Genomic DNA, 23,371 nt, shown 5'->3' with positions numbered 1-23,371 from the left:
ATTTAAAACTCTGAATTTCTCCCCAAGAGAGCAGATTATCATGCTGCATCTTGGCCCAGGTGGGTTAATCCCCATGAGTGGTAAATCTCTGAGATTTCCAGGATCAGAAATGCCAAGGGATATATTTTACACATATTGAAAATATTGAGATCATATTTAACCATTGCTAATTAGCTTCCAGCAGGCTAAGGGGCCGCCAGGAGCAGGTGAATAGGTGTGTCCCACACAGGGGTGTCTGGCAGAGAAGGTGAGCAGTGGCTGGAATGGAGCCAGCACTACACTCCCCGAGCTCTGTGCACTTCAGTGCACAACTGGGGCCCTGGCAATACAGGGGCCAGTTCCAAAGTCTTCACTACGACTTCTCTGGCTTTTCACGTGATTTACCACTAGAAGCCTGCCTGTCAGAAAGCATCTTTCTTCTTTTAAGAATGTGCCCAAAACAATGACCACTGCTGAAGCACCAGCAGCCAAAATGAAGTTCAATTCTTTTGTGGCTTCTCATCAAAGCAAGAACCAGAAAAGTCACATCAGTGCACTTCCCCACGTTCACAGGAAGAGTATGTCTTCCCCTCTTTCCAAAAGAGCTGAGACAGAAGAGCAGTATTCCATCCGTGCTTATCTGAAAGGATGAAAAAGTTCAGATTTTGCGAGGGCCCTGCAAAGAGCAGCAAACTGGCAACACAGCCCGAGCTTATGGGAAGAAGTATGTCACCGACACTGAGTGCAGCAAGAGGAAGCTAATGGCACAGCTGTCCACGTAGGCATTCAGCCCGGCAAGGTGCTTGTCACTAGACAAAAGCCCGACAAAGACCGAAAACGATCCCAAATCTCGCCAAGTAGGAAAAGCAAGGGATAGACATAAGGAAGAAACAGTTGAGAAAATGCAAGAATCATTAGCAACTTTCATTAAAAACTGTTAAAATGGGACTGCCCTGGTAGTCCAGCGGTGAGGAATCTGCACCTCCACTGTAGGGGGTGCCGGTTTGATCCCTGGTTGCACATGCTGCACAAAAACAAAAAAACTGTTAAAATGAAAAAAAAGGAGAATGTGGCAAAATATGTGGGATAGAAGGCTGGATTAAAAAGTCAGGATGTATCAACTTGTGTGGGTAAGAAGAATGCCTATGACCAGATAACAGTGCTGGAAGCCAGAACATCAGAATGTTTACAATATGAGTTCTGAAAGGTGGAGTTATATTTCTTATTTACATCCTCATATCTTTATAAGTTATCTGCAGCAAACACTGCTGTATTTTACCTTTGCAGACACTGCTCCCCACATGTGGAAGGCTCTCCTTTCTATTCTGCTGTCAAGAGTTTCATATTCAACACAACTGCCAACTCTTCTATGAAACCTATTTCATATTCTTTTTTCTCCAATATCAATTCTCTCCACCTTAACCTTTTCCAAGTTGGTTCTCTGCCTAAGCCTTCTGCTTCTTGACCAGAAGAGGTCTCTCCTGTGTTGCTCAAAAATAAAAAAATAAAAAAAGCTTTTTTTTTTTTTTTAATGTTTTGTTGGTTTGCGCTTTTTAAATAAAGGAAATCTTTGTCATTGCCTATTAGAGATATTGTGATACTATAGAAATCAGAGGTAGAAATTCTTCAATGCTTCTGTAACTAACAAATTTACAGATAGAGCATTTTATTCACAAAAGGGAGCTTAAACCCTTTGGGTCTACCCCTCAGTGCTTTGCACTGAAATTACACCTGATATGTAAAAATTTGAAAACTGAAAAAAAAAAAAAAAAGAAGCTAGGGGATAACACATATAGACAGAAAACCATGTCTTTTTCTAGGGACAAATTAAAAACCATCGGTAAATGCTTCTTTGGAATTCAAGGAAGGCCTCAGAGGCTACATTTTTTTCTACAGACAAGAGGCAGGCAGAGGACATGTTGTGAGGAGTCTGTTCCAGGAAGGCCCATAGAGTTCTGCTCAGTTACAGATACAGAGCAAAATCAGCAAAGCAAAAAAGCACATGGGGTGAAGTCCAAGGGACAACGAGCACTAATTTCCAAAAGTCCTCTTTCAGTGAAGTCACACGAGATATATTTACTTACCCCTAGCAATGAGCTGTGACAACTCTGTTCTTTCTTTGATCAGGAAAATTAACTTGTGCATTCTTTGGTCTTTTCTGGGGATTTAAGAGAATATCTTGCAAGTACAGCAAGGTTCATTTTCTTCCAGGTATTAGGAGACAAAGGTCATGGGTTTCTCAAGCAATCACAGGTGCATTTTATCCTAAGTGATGACTAGATGATCAGGCCTCAGCTGGTGCTACCCTCCAGAGAAGAGTTAAGCTTTAGAGTGTCAGAGAAATCAGAGCAGATTCCAGCAGGATGCTGGATTTGAGCAATGGGTCAGATGTGAGCCAGTGAGAACTAGAAAGGACTTTCCACACATGGGAAAAGCAGAAACAGAGGCAATGAGGAAAAATCACTATGTTTACAGAATATGTGAGGATATCCTAGGCAGAGAAAAGTTTCCTGCTGGGAAATAAAGGTAATCTTAGGAAAAAGGATCCAGCTTATTGAGGACTTTAAATTCCAAACCAGTAGTTGAAATAGATTACTATTAATGATCATGACAGAGTTTGAGAAAAACTAATCTGGCAATAGTTCAAAGGATGAATTGAAGATTAAGAGATAAATAAACCGGTTTGAACATAAATCCAGGTAAGAAGCCCCAGTTAGGATCAAAGCTATGCAGATGGGGAATAGGGACCTCTATCGAGATGGTTTATATTGGAGTGAATGAAGCACACAAGCAAGGCTTGAACACGTGGTCAACCTATCCTGGAAATGAGTTTAGCTGCACTTGGTAAGTTACCTTTATAAATCAGGTCAGTAAGACACTATTGGAACTTTTTTTTTTCCATGCACAGCTTGTGGGATAATTCCTCAACCAGAGATCAAATCCCAGCCCTTGTGAGTGAAAGGACTGAGTCCTAACCACTGGACCACCAGGGAAGTCCCTATTAGAGCCATTTTAACCTCCAAGAAAAGCTATAAAACACTTTTACTAGAAAGACAGGTGATAACGCAGAAAGGAAATCAGTGTGTGGTGTAGGAGTACCAGGAGGTGCAGTTGTTTTTTATTTTTTATGGTGAAGTGTTTTAAGAAAACCATTTAGTGTGACTAATCTGCTTTCCCTTTCAAAGGTAGTTCATTTAAGTATAGCCTGATTAGAAGGAATAAATAAGCCACGCAAAGTCAAGATTGGATCTGCTGTGTTGACTTATAAAAATTCATGAAAGCGATGATATTTAAGAGCTCATACATTCATATCTAAGATCTGATACATTTGAAATGAGCTATGAGCTGATGTGGGGGTGTGTATTTTTAATAAAAGCAGGAATGACATTTCTTTAAAAAAAATTTCGTTGAAGTATTAGCTGATTTACAATGTGTTAATTTCTGCTGTATAGCAAAATAATTCAGCTACATATATATATGTATATATATATCCCCATATATGTACATTCCTTTTCATATTCTTTTCCATTATGGTTTATCACAGAATATTGAATATGGGCCCCTGTGCTGTACAGTAGCACCTTGTTTATCCATTCTCTACACAACAGTTTGCACTGCTAACCCCAAACTCCTAATCCATCCCTCCCCCAGGCCCCCTCCTCCTCTGGCAACCAGAAGTCTGCTCCTTATGTCTGTGACTCTGTTTCGTAAATAAGTTCATTGGTGTCATTTTTAGATTCCTCATATAAGTGATAGCCTATGGTATTTGACTTTCTTTTTCTGACTTTGCTTAGTGCGATAATCTCTAGGTCCATCCATATCGCTGCAAATAGCATTATTTATTTTTTATGGCTGAGTAGTAAGGAATAATGTTTCTAATCACACCGCTCAGATTTTCTCAGTACAAAAACAAATAACATTATTAACACGCCTTAAAGATGTAAAGTGTCTTGAGGAAGCGGTAGTCAGAATAAAGCCCAGCTGCTGCCCGTGTCGTGCTGCTCTGTCAGATTCACAAGCTCAGTCTCTCCAGCCTCGCCTCCGTCACCCCATCCCACTGGCAATGGCCTTTCTGCGCTGCAAACATGCCAAGTTAGTTCTCATCTCAGAAATACCTGGAATGATCTCCCCAAGATTTTCCCGTGGCTGCCTCCTTCTCATCACTCAGCTTTGAACCTGTATCATCTCCTCAGGGAGGGACAGAAGATGCTGTTGGAGGCCCTGCCTGTATGCCCCTTCACAGGGTGTGCATCCATCCCCCAGGTGCTGGGGGTGTTGGTTGCTTCTGGCTCAGGCCTTCGTCCTTTCGTGTGGAATTGCCCTTGGCTTTCAGGAGCCTCCTCACCTGGCACTGGTCCAGGAGATAATGGCAGTAACTTACACCTCCCCACCCAGGGGAAGGCCTTGGACAAAGGCTGAGTGATGAAAGGATTAGCAGCCTTCACCTCTGATGGCTCAGATGGCAAAAATTTCGCCTGCGATGAAGGAAACCCCAGTTCGCTCCCTGGGCTGGGAAGATCCCCTGGATGAAGGGAATGGCAACCCACTCCAGTATTCTTACCTGGAGAATCCCATGGACAGAGGAGCCTGGTCCTCTGTCCTCTGTCCACAGGGTCACAAAGAGGTGGACACAACTGAGCGACTAACACATGACATGACGCCTCTGAGTGGAGCAATTCATGATTCAGGGCTTCCCATGGGATCAAGCTGAGACTAACTTCTCCTAAAGCCATATCTTTACTGAACTTCATCCCCTGCTGTCTCCTACTTTTTCCACTCCCTAAAAGGTTTCTCCTTAAGATCTTTTAAGTAAGGAGTCCCACCTCAGATTCCATTCACAGAGAAAATGATTCAAGACAGCTAGTGAGAGGAATGGTCCTAGGAAGCCAACTGGATGTAGGTTTGGCGTTGGAGTGCTTATCCACTAGATGGCAATGAGAACCCCGTCATCGGTAGTGAGTGAACTGTCGTTACTGCTTGGCTTGCTGTCGTGGTGCCATTGCTAAGGTTTTCACCTGCAGAGAACCAGGACAAAATAAAGGAAGAAGGAGCTGTATTGAATTCTGCAATGGCTCTGGGTATTTAACATGCATGAGGAAAACAGGGGGAAGCTTGGTACACAGGAATGCTTGCTTGTACTGTCTTTGCCACTTCTTGGGAGCCTGTAGTTATTTCAAAATCAAAAGTTGTAAATGAAAACAGATAGCTATTTAGTGGGTGATGAGGAAGTTTACTGGGCTTCCCAGATGGCTCAGTGGTAAAGAATCCGCTTGCCAATGCAGGAGACGGGTTTGATCCCTGGGTCAGAAAGATAGATCCCCTAAAGGAGGAAATGGCAACCCATTCTACTATCCTTGCCTGGAAAATCCTTTGGGCAGAGGAGCAGGGTGGGCTACAGTCCATGAGGTTGCAAAGAGTTGGACTTGACTGAGCAACTGAGCTTGCAACATGAGGAAGTCTACCAGTTCAGGTGGGACTTAGAATACAAAAGGGCTCTGTAGTGGATCTAGGTTATGGTATAAGAAACACTGCCTTTTGGGCCACATGACCCCCAAAATTCTAGGGTATTTGATGTATCTGTGGTAGATAAAGATGCTGTGTGAAATACTTGAGAACCCTAAATGTGAGAATTGCAGTGCAGATCTCTAGAGTCCTTGGGCAAGGCTGTGTTACCTGTAGCAGAGAACTATACACCATTCACAAAACAGCGTCTGACACGTTATCGCGACCTGGAAGTACCTATCTGATTATGAGACATCAAATCACTATGAAACAAGAGCTTCCCACCACAAGCTGAGTTTGGTCAGACCTACCAAATCATAAGATGGGGTACACCAGCAGCATCCATCAGCAGATGGAAACAGTGCATCTGAAACTAGGCTTGAGCAGTTCCCCAAAGCATAACAAAGCTGTGCAAACAAGTAGATCAGAACAACTACTACTTTTAAACTGAGGACAGCCTGCAACGTCAAAGTTGTAATTTGTTCCAACAATTCTCCTCTTATAAGTACCAGAAATTGCACCAACCAGAATGCTGGAGGACCTGCAACCAGATGGAATGACAATAACATGAGAAACAACTGGCTCTGAGTGGTACAAAGGGTAGATTGTAGCAGATGCTATTGGTGCCTTCCAGGTGGCTCAGGGGTATAGAATCCGCCTGCCAATTCAGGAGACACAAGAGACGTGGGTTTGATCCCTGGGAGGGGAAGATCCCCTGGAGGAAATGGCAACCCACTCCAATATTCTTGCCTGTGAAATTCCATGGACAGAGGAGCTGGGAGGGCTACAGTCCATGGGGTGGCAAAGAGTTACATAACTAAGAACTGAGCATGCATGAAATCCCCTTTACAAACTGGAGTACCAGTGTTGGGTGCTAATTACACCTGCACTTTTCCCCAGGAGGTTGCATTTGGCTGATTGTTGGGTGCTAATTACACCTGCACTTTTCCCCAGGAGGTTGCATTTGGCTGATTGGAGCTGCCCAAGTCAGAGATGAAACCTCCTTCCACAGTCTACAGAGGCAGCTGTCCAGCCATGGACTACACTTGCCAGCCTTTCTTGCAACTCGATAGGGCCATGTGAATATTTCTCCCTGAGAACAATTGAGATGTATTCTCTCAAGACCAAGATTAAGAATCTTTCTCCATTTGTTTTTTCCCTATGCTCCTCCTGCATGTAAAGGGTGAAAACCCTGGGAAGAGGAGGCCACAGATAAAAGGAGGCTGAGTTCCTGAGTCACCATGTGGAAGCTGCCACCAGTCAGGATTGTTAAATGACTGGGGTCACAGTCGCAACAGCTGCATTACTCTAATATCCTCTCTCTGTGAACTCTAATGGGATTCCTGACATACTGGGAAGTGGGGCTGGATGCTTCTGAAAGCTCCTTCTGATACACATTCTCTGGCACATTTCTTCTGAAATTTATAAACTATTGTACTTGAAAGTTATGTTGTCAAATAGGATCATTTAATTATCCTGTAGTAAATATTGCAGAGCTTAAAACCACTGCGTCAGAAGAACTGGTTTCTAGCTCTGGCTCTTATACAAGCCTGTTATAGAGTCTGGAAAATATAACTTTACTTCTCTGAGCCTCAGTTTCATCAACTGTAAAATACAAATAAAATGCAGTGTGAACAAGGAGAGACAATATGACCTCTAAATTCCTTTCAAATAAAATCTCTTCGAGGAATGTACAGCAACAGCTCTTTACAGGCAGAGAGAAGTGGGAGCACAGAACTTTAGTGCATTAATGAATATTGCACTAAACTTAACCTATAATAAACTCTTTAATCACAGAGTATCTTTTATTATTGGACTTAAAAAATTGGAGATGAGTCATTAGGCTCTTCGCTTTTGACTCTAGATATAGTCAAATTGTCTTGACCAACTCAGATACTCCATTCAGTTGAGGCAGTAATTGGGGATGATTTGTTTCAGGAGTAGGAAATGGGGCCAGGTGAGTCCAGTGGGAAATGACTGGCATTGCCAAGAAACACTCCAGGGCACCAGGCCATGACCGTCAGTGACACACAAGCCCGCACTGACCATGAATCCCACAGTAAACCACAGGCTGATTGAAGTTCTGTTTTCCTTTACAAACAAATAGGCATGGCGGTGTTCCAATAAAACTTTGTTTACTGGTTTCAGTTATCATTTTTAAAAAATTAACCAACCTAAGGAAGTCATTTAGAAGGCACAAAATTATTACAGAAAAAATTCTGCAAGCTATTAGATAAATCTGTTTCCCTGGTAAACATGAAGCCTTCTGACACTCTGCATCTCTAAATCACATCATATCATTTTGTTTGTGTTGGACAGGGCATTTAACTGCTCTCTTGGTTTTGTGTAAGGAACTTGGGCTGGCCGTAGATAAGGGAGGGATTGGGCTGCCTTGTGTCTTATCCATTGTAGAAGATGTATGTTTTCATTGGGTTGATTTTCCTTTAGATGAGCAATTCTCAGAGGTTAGAAGAGTTGTTGGGTTCAATCTAGGCTGTTGGATTATATCTTCCTGAATGGCCACACATGCAAATGTTTGTCAAATTCTAAGGTTAAGATGCAGCTCCAACAGTGATATCTGGTAAAGTATCTTGAGGGATGGAAAAAGGAGATAATTTCCTCAGCCTCTTTACCAAGCATCAGTTCAGTCCAACTTCCCACAGACCTGTCTCCTAGTGTTGGGCTGTGTATTCCTTGTGCTCCTAAAAGTAATATAAAGAGAAAGCACTGACTTTCTCTGCTGAGGTCCTGTGGACAAATCTGGTGTCTCCTTGCATACAAATACATCACACCAGGAAAGGACATACTGAAAAATCCATAGGTATCTGGGACATGCTTTAAGGATTACCCAAACTTAAAATCGTAGCTCTGTCTGCCCCCACCCTGGACTGCCTTTTACTTTCTATAGCCAATCACTTGCCAATTTATGTTTATTCAACATACACAGGGGTTTTCATTTCTTTCTAGGGCTACTCTCACTTCAGAGCCTCTCACTGACACTATAGTATTAGATTCTACACTGCCTTTCGAGACCCAATGCATCTTAGACATGCTAGTAGGCTAAGCGTTTGAAACCTGGTTCCCATCATGTTAATTTCTGCTCGTCCTTCTCAGTGGTTTCCTGTTGCATATATAATTATGTGTAACCTCCTCCTGGCAGCTCTTAAAATTAAGCTCAAATTTGCATTTTCCAGTATTAATCACCTACTTCACACATCCAACTCTAATATAACTACCTGGAAAAGCTGAAACTTTCTTATGTATGTGCTGTTTTTCATATTATGCCTCAATTCTCCTTTGAAACTTTTCCCATATAAGTTGGCTCTGGTTTAGTTTTCCTTCACTACTCCAAGTGCAGAACCATTTACATAGCTGGTTTTCAGTACATTTTTGTGGATCTGAGTTTGAAGGTGAAGTCCTTCAGGTACACTCCAAGATCCATTCTTTCATGGTTATGTGTCAGGCATTGTTCTAGGACTTGGGATAAAAAATCTGAACACACCAACAGGACTAGAAGTATGCCCTCACGAAGCTCAAATGGGGGGAGCTTGGGTAGGAGATGAGATATTAAACAAGTAAGCAAGCAACATACTTAGAATGTCATAGGAGATGTGAGCTATAAAGAAAAGCAAAGTGGGGAGGGGAAGGGTGAGTACCAAAAGTGGCTGGGATAGGGGGAGAAATTTTAAATAATAGTGATCACAGAGGGTCCTTCTGAGAAAGTGATATTTGAACAAAATCCTTATTGGGGAGGAACTTGCGGCCACTGAGGAAAAAAGCCTTCTAAATAAAGGCATGAGATATGCGGAGGCCCTGAGGCAGGAATTTTGGTGTCCCATTAATAAGTAGCAAAGAAAGCAGAGTGACCCAGGCAACAGATGAGAGGGGAAGGTCTCAGTGGACCATCAGCTGTTGTAAAGACATTGACGTTTACCCTAAGTCAAATGCAGAGACTTGGCGGGGCACTGAGCAGAGAAGCTCCATGATCTGTATTATATCTTAAAAAGACCTCTGGCTCCTTGAGAGTGAACTGATAGGCCAGGCGGTAAAAGCAGAGAAACCACTTAGGAGCATCTATGATAAGCTAAGATGGTGACCTGGACTAGGGTGGTGGTGAAGGGTTTGAAAGGAGGTCAGATTGTAGAAATATTTTTAAAATAGAGCTGATAAGAGTTGCTGATGGTTTGAATGTGGCATGTGAGAGAAAAAGAGAACCAACAATGAGACTTTCCGCCTGGTCCACTGGTTAAGAATCTGCCTTCCAGTGCAGGGGACATGGGTTCAGTCCCTGGTCAGGGAACGAAGATTCTACATGCCACAGGGAAACTAAGCCTGAGCACCCCAACTAGAGAAGCCTGCCCACCGCAGCAAAAGAGGCCCCCAGGCGGCAACTAGACAAAGCCCGAACACTGAAATGAAGAGTCTGTGTGCTACAAGAAAGACCCAGTGTGGCCAAAATTTTTTTTAAATAAAATTTTTAAATTGAAAAAGAGAGAGAGAGAACCAAGGATAAGTCCAAGGTTATCCTTGAGTAAGTAGAAGTAAGTTGGCCTCATCAAGATGGGATAAACTATTAGAGGAACAAATTTTAGAGTTTGGATGGCAGGATGATCAAGATTTTTATTAGGTTATCAGTGATAATTTAAGGTAATTCTGATCTTATCCTAAGTTTTAATTAGAATGTTCCTTTCTAGCAGACCATGAATTTTATCTCAAAGCCTTTTTCTTTTAGTACTCTTATAACACAAATCTGAAACACTGTAGACAACTAAAAATTAAATGATGATTTAAAAGTTAGCACAGCAAAAACTACCAAAAGCAAAGACTAAATACAAATGACAAACCATGAAACAGTATCTGTAGCTCATATTATAATCCTAGCTTTCTTAATATATAAAAAACTCTTATAAGTAAATAAGAAATAACAATAAAAACCCAGAAGGAAAAATGGACAATGGATGTGAACAGACAATTCATGGAAAAAGAAAACCCCACTATGAATGCCTCTTAAACATAAGACACTCAATGTCACTCATTTAAAGCTATAATTAGATAGCTTCTTCCCTATCAAATTGATAAAGATCAAAAAGCTTAATAACTCAGGATATTGGTTAGAGTATAAGGAAATAAGCGTTCTCATATATCAACATCTATAGAGGACAATTTAGCAACATCTGTCAATATTTTAAATGTATACATTCCAACAAAGTAATTTAACTTCTGGCGAGGTATGCTAGAGATGTAGTAACATATTTCAGAGAAGATACACACACAAGGTTAGGTTTTATACCATGGTATGTAATTTTAAAAGATTCAGAACAATGTTCAGTTCAGTTCAGTCTCTCAGTCATGTCTAACTCTTTGCAACTCCATGAACTGCAGCTCGCCAGGCTTCCCTATTCATCATCAACTCCCAGAGCTTACTCAAACTCATGTCTATCAAGTCAGTGATGCCATCCAACCATCTCATCCTCTGTTGTCCCCTTTTTCTCCTGCCTTTAATCTTTCCCAGTATCAGGGTCTTTTCAAATGAGTCAGTTCCTCACATAAGGTGGCCAGAGTATTGGAGTTTCAGCTTAAGCATCACTCCTTCCAATGAATATTCAGGACTGATTTCCTTTAAGATGGACTGGTTTGATCTCCTTGATGTCCAAGGGACTCTCAAGAGTCTTCTTCAACACCACAGTTCAAAAGCATCAATTCTTTGGCTCTCAGCTTTCTTTATAGTGCAACTCTCACAACCATACATGACTACTGGAAAAACCATAGCTTTGAATAGATGGACCTTTGTTGGCAAAGTAATGTCTCTGCTTTTGAATATGCTGTCTAGGTTGGTCATAACTTTTCTTCCAAGAAGCAAGTGTCTTTTAATTTCACGACTGCAATCACCATCTGTGGTGATTTTGGAGCCCCCAGAAATAAAGTCTCTCACTGTTTCCACTGTTTCCCCATCTATTTGCCAGGAAATGATAGGACTGGAGGCCATGATCATAGTTTTTTGAATGTTGAGTTTTAGGCCAACTTTTTCACTCTCCTCTTTCACTTTCATCAAGAGGCTCTTTAGTTCTTCTTCACTTTCTGCCATAAGGGTGGTGTCATCTGAATATCTGAGGTTATTGAGATTTCTCCTGGCAATCTTGATTCCAGCTTGAGCTTCCTCCAGCCCAACGTTTCTTATGATGTACTCTGCATATAAGTTAAATAAGCAGGGTGACAATACACAGCCTTGACGTACTCCTTTTCCTATTTGGAACCAGTCTATTGTTCCATGTCCAGTTCTAACTGTTGCTTCCTGACCTGCATACAGATTTCTCAGGAGGCAGGTCAGGTGGTCTGGTATTCCCATCTCTTTCAGAATTTTCCACAGTTTATTGTGATCCACACAGTCAAAGGCTTTGGCATAGTCAATAAAGCAGAAGTAGATGTTTTTCTGGCACTCTCTTGCTTTTTCGATGATCCAACGGATGTTGACAATTTGATCTCTGGTTCCTCTGCCTTTTCTAAATCCAGCTTGAACATCTGGAAGTTCACAGTTCACATACTGTTGAAGCCTGGCTTGGAGAATTTTGAGCATTACTTTACTAGCGTGTGAGATGAGTGAATTGTGTGGTTGTTTGAGCATTCTTCCAGTGCAGACAGCTCAATATTGTGATAGTTACAGTGCACCTAACCCAGACGGGGTGGTGGAGGAGGGGTGGGGAAGGCTTTCTGAAAGCCTAAAATAAAATTGTAAGAATGAAAAATGGGTTAGCTAGGTAATGGCAAAATGTTCCAGGTAGGCAGAAGAAGCAAATTTCTCCTTCTACTTGAACTTCCATGGAGGGAAACTGAGAGAAGGGACAGCATGTTTAGGTAGAGATTAATGGTTAAATAAATTGTGGTGTATCTATTGTAAACATCCATTAAAAATAATAAGGCAGATGTACAAAACATATTATTAAGGGCTAACTATATAATTAAATAAATAATTAATTAATTATCTCAGCATTCAGACAACTAAGATCATGGCATCTGGTCCCATCACTTCATGGCAAATAGATGGGGAAACAATGGAAATAGTGACAGACTTTATTTTGGGGGGCTCCAAAATCGCTGCAGGTGATGATTGCAGCCATGAAATTAAAAGACTCTTACTCCTTGGAAGAAAAGTTATGACCAACCTAGACAGCATATTAAAAAGCAGAGACATTACTTTACCAACAAAGGTTTGTCTATTCAAAGCTATGGCTTTTCCAGTAGTCATGTATGGATGTGAGAGTTGGACTATAAAGAAAGCTGAATGCCAAAGAATTGATGCTTTTGAACTGTAGTGTTGGAGAAGGCTTTTGAGAGTCCCTTGGACATCAAGGAGATCCCACCAGTCCATCCTAAAGTAAATCAGTCCTGAATATTCATCAGTCCTGATGCTTAAATGAAACTCCAATACTTTGGCCACCTGATGTGAAGAACTCACTCATTTGAAAAGACCCTGATGCTGGGAAAGATTGAAGGCAGAAGAAGGGGACAACAGAGGATGAGATGGTTGGATGGCCTCACTGACTTGATAGACATGAATCTGAGTAAGCTCTGGGAGTTGGTGATAGACAGGGAGGCCTGGTGTGTTGCAGTCCATGGGGTCGAAAAGAGTCGGACACGACTGAGCAACTGAACTGAATTGAACTGATATAATTAAAAGAAAAGGCAAAATGAAGAATGATTTGTGTAGTCACCTACCATAGGTTTTAAAAAGTACAAGAGAGACAGAATGTACACGTGTATATTTATAACTGCCTGGAGTTTCTCTGCACGTATTTTGGCAAAGTAATAAATTTGATGGCCTCTGGAAAGCAACTTGGGGGAGCAGTCATTTTAAATAGATGACTCTGACATTAGACCCCCTGGAGCTACCATCTCATCCAAGAGGATTCTTACGTTCCTTTAAGGCACCCGTTTTCCTTCAGGTGGCAGAGGAGGAAAGAGAAATAAGCAAAGTAATCATGACTTGAGAAAGAAATTTACAACTCCATTTTAAATGGAAAGTGCCATATTTTATCTCCTTGTCTAATTCTAGGTAGAAAACTTGGCTACATCTAATTTGAAACCATTACATTTTAAAATAGGTTTGGCATCCTTATCTTTTCTTCTGTTTCTTTCATTATGAAATTAACATATTCACAGAATTCCCTGGTGGACCAGTGGCTAAGACTCCAAGTTCCCAATGCAGGTGACCTGACTTCAGATCCTGACAGGGAACTAGATCCCACATGTCACAACTAAGACCCAGTAAGCCAAATAAGTAAATGTTTTAAAAAATAAAATAATATAAAATATTCATATATTATTTAAATTCATTGGCGAAAAAAATGAAATTGAATGAGACTTAGAGAGGAACTTCCCTGGTGGTCCCATGGTTAAGAATCTGCCTTCCGATGCAAGGGCTGGTTGGGGAACTAAGATCCCATGTGCTGCAGGGCAACTTGTCTGTTCAGGCTGCTGTAACAGAATGTCATTCACAGAGTGAATTAGAAACATGAAAATTTTATTTCCCACAGTTCTGGAGGCTAAGAAGTCCAACAGCAAGGCACCAGCAGATTTGGTGTCTAGTGAGAGCCTGTTTCCTATTTCATGTTGGAAGTATTTTATCTGTGTCCTCACGTTGAGAAAGGGGTGTGGAGCTCACTGGGAATCTGCTTTAGACACTAAGGTCACTCTTGAGGACTCCACCCTCAAGACATAATCACCTCCCCAAGCCTACCCCTTCCCTTCCCCACACTGGCCAAACACCTTCCATATTGGTTAATTTACATTTAATGCACCAATTTAGGTGGGGTGGGGGCGGTGAGTTCAATTCAGTCGCTCAGTCGTGTCCGACTCTTTGCGACCCCATGGACTGCAGCACGCCAGGCCTCCCTGTCCATTACCAACTCCTGGAGCTTACTCAAACTCATGTCCATTGATTCGGTGATGCCTTCCAACCATCTCATCCTCTGTTGTCCCCTTCTTCTGCCTTCAATCTTTCCCAGCATCAAGGTCTTTTCCAATGAACCAGTTCTTCACATCAGGTGGTCAAAGTATTGGAGTTTCAGCTTAAGCATCACTCCTTCCAACGAATATTCAGGACTGATTTCCTTTAGGATGGACTGGGTAGATCTCCTTGCAGTCCAAGGGACTCTCAAGAGTCTTCTCCAACACCACAGTTCAAAAGCATCAATTCATCCGTGCCCAACTTTCCTCAGAGTCCAACTCTCAAATCCATACATGACTACTGGAAAAACCATAACTTTGACTAGACGGACTTTGTTGGCAAAGTAATGTCTCTGCTTTTTAATATGCTGTGTAGGTTGGTCATAACTTTTCTTCCAAGGAGTAAGCGTCTTTTAATTTCATGGCTGCAGTCACCATCTGCAGTGATTTTGGAGCCCAAAAAAATAAAGTCTGTCACTGTTTCCACTGTTTCCCCATCTATTTGCCATGAAGTAAAGGGATCAGATGCCATTGGTTGAGGGGAAGGGGGAACGCAAACATTCAGTCTATAGACCTTACTTAAAAAAATATTCTAACTGAAGTTTTAAAAGGTTTTTATTTCTTTTTTTTTTTAGTTTCCCAACAGGGGATCAAACTGTGCCCTTTTCAGTGGACATGCAGAGTCCTAACCACTGGACTAATGGGGAATTCCCTAAAAAGGTTTTTAAATAGATGTTTAATATGCTCTCATGACACAAAGTCTGTTGGAAAAAATTAGCTTTAAACTTAATATTTAATTGTAAAGTTTTTGTTTATTACCTCCATATGACTTTTGATGTCAGCTATTTTATTTGCCCAACATCTAAAAACTTCTATTTTCCCAGGTAATGCTTGGCATAGTTTGTGGTATTAATCTTTCCAATACATTATTTTCTTTGCACTTCTTATTATGGAGTGGTATTTCTTTTCATTTAGTAAGACATGTTTAAACAAGCAGCTCTGGTCAACATTCTGCTACTAATGCATTATTTTTTTTTAAGTAACTCTATTCATGTTTATAAAAGTAAACCATACTCACTGAAAAAAATCAGGGAAAGAGAAAAAAAAAAAGACCAGAGAAACAAAAAGTACAAAATAAAGATTACATAAAATTCCAGCTTCCAGAGACAATCACTGACAATATTTGGTGGTCTAATCCTCCAAATTTTATTCTACATATAACATCAGTTTGTCATCACAGTCATAGACAGATATCTGAAAATCAGATGTAGCAAACTAAAAGGTGGCCAATTTGCTTTAATGTTTGGAGTAAAATGAACCATGATGGTGACAGACTTTGCAAAAACACAGGGCTTTATACTAAAAGCGCATATTGTGAATCTAGGAACTTAGTGTCAGAATATTTTTTTCCATAATTTACTAGGGCTAAAAAGTTGATGCTACTAATCTATCTAGATTTTGATCTCAAGGTCATATTCTTCCTCACGGACAAGTAAGCCAGAGTTTCCCAGTTTGTTGGCAAGACTATAACTTTGCAAATTATAAGGCCTGAAGAACATCACAGTTTTACACAGATGCTGCAGTAAAAGAAGCATCTGATGAGACTTTCTGAATTAACCAGGTCTGTTCTTGTATGTCTCATTGTTGTTTAGCCTACAGCATTAATTAACCTTTTCATATATTTACTCTGAAATTTTCATCCAGTTATTCTCTGAACAGATGGTCCCCGGGAGTTACCTCATTCAGAATAGGGTAAATAAGCGTGAAAATTATGATACGAATTATGGTCCCATTTTCCATAGAAAATGCCGCAAAGTCCTGCAGGCAGGGTGGATTTAAAACAGTGTCTTCAGGTATGCTGTGCTTAGACCAGACACTGAAAGAGGCCCATACTTGTGTAAAACAGGTTACAAGAAGAATAGGAGCAGTTGTTCCTGTATTTCCAGTTAGTAAGGAAAGAACTTTCAGGGCTCATTGGCTATCCAACACCCCAGGGTTGTCAGTGATAAATCCCTAGTGAATATGTCAGATTTTTCTAGGGCCTGATCTTTCTTTTTTTTTTTAATATAAAAATTTTCATTTTAATTGGAGGCTAATTACTTTACAATATTGTAGTGGTTTTGCCATACATCAACATGAATCTGCCACGGGTATACACGTGTTCCCCATTCTGAACCCTCCTCCCACCTCCCTCCCCGTACCATGCCTCTGGGTCATCCCAGTGCACCAGCCCCGAGCATCCTGTATCCTGCATCGAACCTGGACTGGTGATTCATTTCATATATGATATTATACATGTTCCAATGCCATTCTCCCAAATCATCCCACCCTCGCCCTAGGGCCTGATATTTCTGTATGAAGCTTTTAGATTACAAGATAGTTGTGAAGTTCTCACTGCTTTGGCATATTAAATGTCTGGTTTTAAGTCAGACATTTGGAAATTGCTTGAAATCTTCAAGATGCAAAGTTTAGTCCAGCCTAGTGGATGATCTGTATAAAGTGATAGCTAACAGCTAACTCACCAATCATATCCTTCTGATGTGATGCCTGATTATAATTCTTAAAAAAATTGATAAGTAAATAAACTGGAAAGGGAGCTACTAGAACTGATTAAATAATTTCCCTTTATAAAGACATTTTAAAAATTCGATAGGCATCCCAATGTGTCACCTGTAGTAGTGGTGAAATTATGTAATGGCTTGAAAAATCTGTAGATTTGAAAGACTGATAGGCCTGGTGGGGTATGAGTATTAACATCATTTACTTATTCATTTGTAGGAATAACACCCCTCCTCATTTCCTCCATTAACGTAGTATATTGTCTTGGCATATGAGCCTTAAGTTTCTTTTTCTAATGTACAAATATAGATCACATTTGTTCCCTGCTATTTCGTTTTTCTGTTTTTCTTCTGATCCTCGTACCCCTCTTAAACCCCTCTTGTTGATTACAAGTAGCTGCAAGGATCTGACTGTTTCATGCCTTTCAGTGCTTCACCACTGCTGAAGGTATGGTCGAAGGGCCTCACCTGGGAGCTTGCTGGAACTGCAGAATCTCAGTTTCCTCCAAATCCACTACATTAGGATCTGCGTTTTTTACAAGATCGCCGGGGCATTCAAAGGTACAACTAAAGTTTGAGAAGCACTGTGATAGTGTAACCATGCCCTATGGTTCACTTGTTGAAATAGTGAAAAATTACATAATATTTTATTATAAATTATGTTATGGGCTGAATTGTATCCCCTTAAAATTCACATTGATTTTGAAGCCGTGACCCCTTCAGACTGTGACTTTATTTGGAGACAGGGCCTTTACAGAGGTGATTAAGTTAAAATGAGGCCCTTGGCATGAGACTTAATTCAATCTGAGTGGGATCAAAACAATATGATACTGGCCTAAAAACAGACATATTGATCACTGAAACAGAAAGGAGGCCAAGAAGTAAACCCACACATATATGGTAAATTATGACAAAAGAGCCAAGAATATACAAAAGGGAAAAGATATTCTCTTTAATAAATGGTGTTAGGAAAACTGGACAGCTACATGCAAAAGATGAACCTATACCCTTATCTTTTGCCATAAATGAAAATCAACTCAAAATGGATTGAAGACTTGAAACTATAAAACTTCTAGAAGCAAACATAGAGGGTGAGTTTCTTGACACTGGTGTATATTGCTTCTACTGGTTTAGAAAATATACTGCAATTTATTTTTCTCATTGGTAATCCCTAAAATACAAATATATTATTTGACAAAGCAAAACCTTGACAATTTTGTTTTCTTCCTGAACAATTCACAAATTTCAGTGTGCTTTAACTTTGAGAGTGCCACTCTCATCTTTACTTCCTTTGGTTGCCTAGTATTTTAGTATATCGCTCTACGGGATATACTATTCTATATCTATATGGGATATACACGACTGCAGTGACTTAGCAGCAGCAGCAGCTTGATCTAAGAATTACATAAGAGAATTTGTTTTCTTTACACATTTGTATAGAAGGGTCTTTATTTTGCGATCATGTTAGTTAGCCTAGTTTCACTGTATTTTGAATAGAGAATGTGGCCTCTATTATTACCAAAGTTCGTTCAGTGTTTTCTGTGGACCAATATATGGTCAATTTTCTATGGACACTTGAAAATGAAGTATATTATTTATCTTCAGGAAACACAGTATACCTACCGTATATTATTGAATCCAGTCACAGTTTCTTTCTTTTATATTTTAAAATCACTGCTTGAGATTCATCTTTCAATTTTAGCATCTCATAGATGCTTTTGGCCAAGTGGCAATCATAAGGCATTGCTGGCACAGGCATATATGTGGTCCCTGCTGTTTACCTCATTGACATTTCAGCTGAGATATGTTTATATTGCTGACTCTGTACATGTGGAGTTTAGTTACCATTTTAAGTGGTAGAAAAAGATTACAGTGTATTTTGGTGTTGAAACTAAAATTTATTGGGTACCCAGAGAGGCTTGGAAAGATGTAAATTTTATATTAGTAAAGCAAATATTATTGAATGGCAAACTATACATTTTTTTGCAAGAAACAACCAAAGACTGTACAGAACCTTGAAACAATAAAGGAGAATAACTATGAGTAGATGAATCTGTGTGGTACTTTATTCCTGAGATATGTGCCAGAAGATACCTATTGCCTATCAACTGAAGCAACCAAATCTAGGAGAAATCGCAAGATCTCTCAAAGTAGGTGAAATAAATTTCATAACTAGCAGAGGATACTGAGTCTTCTTCATGCATTTTGCAAGCCATAAGACATGTGTCATAGTTTAATTGATCAGATCAGATCAGATCAGATCAGTCGTCTTTGTGACCCCATGAATCGCAGCACGCCAGGCCTCCCTGTCCATCACCAACTCCCGGAGTTCACTCAGACGCACGTCCATCGAGTCAGTGATGCATCCAGCCATCTCATCCTCTATTGTCCCCTTCTCCTCCTGCCCCCAATCCCTCCCAGCATCACAGTCTTTTCCAATGAGTCAACTCTTCGCATGAAGTGGCCAAAGTACTGGAGTTTCAGCTTTAGCATCATTCCTTCCAAAGAAATCCCAGGGCTGATCTCCTTCAGAATGGACTGGTTGGATCTCCTTGCAGTCCAAGGGACTCTCAAGAGTCTTCTCCAACACCACAGTTCAAAAGCATCAATTCTTCGGCACTCAGCTTTCTCCACAGTCCAACTCTCACATCCATACATGACCACAGGAAAAGCCATAGCCTTGACTAGACGAACCTTTGTTGACAAAGTAATGTCTCTGCTTTTGAATATGCTATCTAGATTGGTCATAACTTTTTTTTTTTTTGAGGATAAAAAGGAGCTATTTATTTGTTAATGAAAAGAAAAATAGGTGAAAGATATGAACAGATATTTTACCAAGAAGACATATAAATAAACCATGTGGAAAAAGAAAGATCAACATTATGATTCTTTGCTGCTGCTGCTGCTAAGTCGCTTCAGTTGTGTCTGACTCTATGCGACCCCAGAGACGGCAGCCCACCAGGCTCCCTGGTCCCTGGGATTCTCCAGGCAAGAACACTGGAGGGGGTTGCCATTTCCTTCTCCAAAGCATGCAAATGAAAAGTGAAAGCGAATTTGTTCAGTAGTGTCCGACTCTTCCTGACCCCATGGACTGCAGCCTACCAGGCTCCTCTTTCCATGGGATCTTCCAGGCAAGAGTACTGGAGTGGGATGCCATTGCCATCTCCGGGTAATAACTTTCCTTCCAAGGAGTAAGCATCTTTTAATTTCATGGCTGCAGTCACCATCTGCAGTGATTTTGGAGCCCAGAAAAATAAAGTCTGACACTGTTTCCACTGTTTCCCCATCTCTTTCCCATGAAGTGATGGGACCGGATGCCATGATCTTCATTTTCTGAATGTTGAGCTTTAAGCCAACTTTTTCACTCTCCTCTTTCACCTTCATCAAGAGGCTTTTTAGTTCCTCTTCACTTTCTGCCATAAGGGTAGTGTCATCTTCATATCTGAGGTGATTGATATTTCTCCCGGCAATCTTGATTCCAGCTTGTGTTTCTTCCAATCCAGCATTTCTCATGATGTACTCTGCATATAAGTTAAATAAGCAGGGTAACAATATACAGCCTTGATGTACTCCTTTTTCTATTTGGAACCAGTCTGTTGTTCCATGTCCAGTTCTAACTCTTGCTTCCTGACCTGCATACAGATTTCTCAAGAGGCAGATCAGGTGGTCTGGTATTCCCATCTCTTTCAGGATTTTCCACAGTTTGTTGTGATCCACACAGTCAAAGGCTTTGGCATAGTCAATAAAGTAGAAATAGATGTTTTTCTGGAACTCTTTTGCTTTTTCCATGATCCAGCAGATGTTGGCAATTTGATCTCTGGTTCCTCTGCCTTTTCTAAAACCAGCTTGAACATCTGGAAGTTCACGGTTCATGTATTGCTGAAGCCTGGCTTGGAGAATTTTGAGCATTACTTTACTAGCATGTGAGATGAGTGCAATTGTGCGGTAGTTTGAGCATTCTTTGGCATTGCCTTTCTTTGGGATTGGAATGAAAACTGACCTTTTCCAGTCCTGTGGCCACTGCTGAGTTTTCCAAATTTGCTGGCATATTGAGTGCAACACTTTCACAGCATCATCTTTCAGGATTTGGAATAGCTCCACTGGAATTCCATCACCTGCACTAGGTTTGTTCGTAGTGATGCTTTCTAAGGCCCACTTGACTTCACGTCAACCCCATGTCCAAGGAGCCGTGGCTGCGCGGGTGCAGGAGGGCCTAGAGGAGCTATCCCACATTGAAGGTCAGGAAGGGCAGCGGTGAGGAGATACCCCTTGTCCAAGGTAAGGAGCAGTGGCTGTGCTTTGCTGGAGCAGCCATGAAGAGATACCCCACACCCAAGGTAAGAGAAACCCAAGTAAGACGGTAGGTGTTGCAAGAGGGTATCAGAGGGCAGACACACTGAAACCATACTCACAGAAAACTGGTCAATCTAATCACACTAGGACCACAGCCTTGTCTAACTTAATGAAACTAAGCCATGCCTGTGGGGCAACCCAAGATGGGCAGGTCATGGTGGAGAGGTCTGACAGAATGTGGTCCACTGGAGAAGGGAATGGCAAACCACTTCGGTATTCTTGCCTTGAGAACCCCATGAACAGTATGAAAAGGCAAAATGATAGGATACTGAAAGAGGAACTCCCCAGGTCAGTAGGTGCCCAATATGCTACTGGAGATCAGTGGAGAAATAACTCCAGAAAGAATGAAGGGATGGAGCCAAAGCAAAAAGAATACCCAGCTGTGGTGATAGAAGCAAGGTCCGATGCTGTAAAGAGCAGTATTGCATAGGAACCTGGAAAATCAGATCCATGAATCAAGGCAAATTGGAAGTGGTCAAACAAGAGATGGCAAGAGTTTAACTGATAGCACTTATTGTCTTGTGATTATACAGTGGAAGTGAGAAATAGATTTAAGGGACTAGATCTGATAGACAGAGTGCCTGATGAACTATGGATGGAGGTTCGTGACATTGTACAGGAGACAGGGATCAAGACCATCCCCATGGAAAAGAAATGCAAAAAAAGCAAAATGTCTTCCTGGGGAGGCCTTACAAATAGCGGTGAAATGAAGAGAAGTGAAAAGCAAAGGAGAGGGGGAGGAGCCAAGATGGCGGAGGAGTAGGACGGGGAGAACACTTTCTCCCCCACAAATTCATCAAAAGAGCATTTAAACGTCGAGTAAATTCCACAAAACAACTTCTGAATGCCGGCAGAGGACATCAGGCACCCAGAAAAGCAACCCAACTCTTCGAAAGGAGGTAGGAAAAAATATTAAAAACAAAAAAGAGACAAAAGAGGGAGGGACGGAGTTCCGTCCCGGGAAGGGAATCTTAAAAAGAGAGAAGTTTCCAAACATCAGGAAACCTTCTCACTGCCGAATCTGCGCCGAGCTTTGGAAGCACAGAGGGCAATATAACAGGGAGAAAAAAATAAATAAACAATTTAAAACTCGCAGATTGCGAGCCCTACGGTAACTCCCCCAGCAGAGAAGCAGCGCAGACGCCTGCATCCGCCATTAGCAAACCGGGGCTGGGCAGGGAGGCGCGGCGTGGGCTGCATCGCTGAGAGTAAGAATCTGGCCTGAATACCCTGAGCGCTATCTGAGCGAAATAATTTGGGCTAGCAAACCAGACTGTGGGATACCTACCACGCGAAAAGCCAGCCCTAACCTAAGACCGCCAGGCCCGCGCACGGAACAAAGGACTGAACAGAGATAGCCGGCTGCAGACCTTCCCCCTCCGGTGACAGGCAGCCAGAGCCGGAAGGGGGCAATCGCAGCCCCAGAGAGACATTATCTATAAAACTGTAAGCAGGCTTCTTTGCTAACTAAAACTTCTTGGGGGTCTGGACGGTCAACATCTGCCTGAGAAGGTGCGCCGGTTTTACATCTAGATATCCGAGTGGCGGGGAGGCGATAAGTCGCAGCATTGGCGCTCGCCTGGGAAGAGCAAATTGGCGCTCGGACCTGGGAAGAGCACAAAACGCAGGCCCAACTGAGTCTGCGCCTCTGAGGACTACCCGAGTGCCTGAACCTGAGCGGCTTGGACCTGGGAGGTGCATGCAGCCCAGGGCCAGCCTCGGATTGTTCTCGGCGGAACAACCTAGAGTCCGAGCAGTGTGGACAGGGAGGCTACACGCGCCGTGAGCGGGGGCAGACCCAGGGTGGCTGAGGCACTGCGAGCCCACGCCAGTGTTATTTGTTTGCAGCATCACTCCCTCCCTCCCTCCCCACAGCGCGACTGAACAAGTAAGCCTAAAAAAAAAAAAAAAAAAAAAGTGTCCTCCACCGTGCCCTTTGAGTCAGGGCGGAAACCAGATACTGAAGAGACTAGCAAACAGAAGAAGATATAACAGAGGGAAACGCCTTGGAAGCTACAGGCAATAGATCAAAACCC

At 41.6% G+C, this 23,371-nt stretch overlaps 1 pseudogene; it reads left to right on the top strand.

Moving 5' to 3' along the window:
• Nucleotides 1-220: 220 nt before the first annotated feature.
• LOC133251988 (large ribosomal subunit protein uL24-like) lies at nt 221-1,388 on the top strand (annotated as a pseudogene).
• The last annotated feature ends 21,983 nt before the right edge of the window (nt 1,389-23,371 follow it).

The sequence above is a fragment of the Bos javanicus genome, chromosome 7, assembly GCF_032452875.1.
Source record: "Bos javanicus breed banteng chromosome 7, ARS-OSU_banteng_1.0, whole genome shotgun sequence".
NCBI classification, from domain to species: Eukaryota; Metazoa; Chordata; class Mammalia; order Artiodactyla; family Bovidae; genus Bos; species Bos javanicus.
The sequence above is the reverse complement of the archived record's forward strand: the minus strand, read 5'-3'. Positions and strand labels throughout refer to the sequence as shown.